We start from the raw sequence: 536 nt of genomic DNA on the forward strand, positions 1-536 counted from the left end.
GTGAATATGACTGAAAATTTTCATTTTTTCTGAGAAGGTGGTGTCTATTTACTTGTGACCACGCTGTGTAGTTTCTAGTTTAGCTAATACGGATATACACGTACGTCATCACAGTTTGTTTGTTTATTTTTGGAATTATGCGTGCATGTTTTGTAACGGGATTCGAGCTTGCAACCCGCAGAATGCGAGTCAAGTGCCCTAATTACCAGGCCGAGTCATAACAGTATCAATCTTTCAATAACATCTTTTTTTCCCTTCAGTATGAGTGACATAATTTACGGGACAATCAAATACAATTTTACAGACTTATGATACATGAGTGGAAAACCGTATTTCGCTTAAAGTATTTTATTGTTAAACAATGAGTACCGTATAATGAAAATAAACTTAATTTATTTTAAGTAAGGTTCTAAATCATCAAAACTGTTTCTTTTGGTGTCACATTATAAAGGATTCTGATATTACTATTTCTTTAATTTACGCTTCATATAAAACTTTATATATAGGTCAAAAAATGTAAGATATGATTTCTTATT

The sequence above is a fragment of the Limulus polyphemus genome, unplaced genomic scaffold (assembly GCF_000517525.1).
Source record: "Limulus polyphemus unplaced genomic scaffold, Limulus_polyphemus-2.1.2 Scaffold743, whole genome shotgun sequence".
NCBI classification, from domain to species: domain Eukaryota; kingdom Metazoa; phylum Arthropoda; class Merostomata; order Xiphosura; family Limulidae; genus Limulus; species Limulus polyphemus.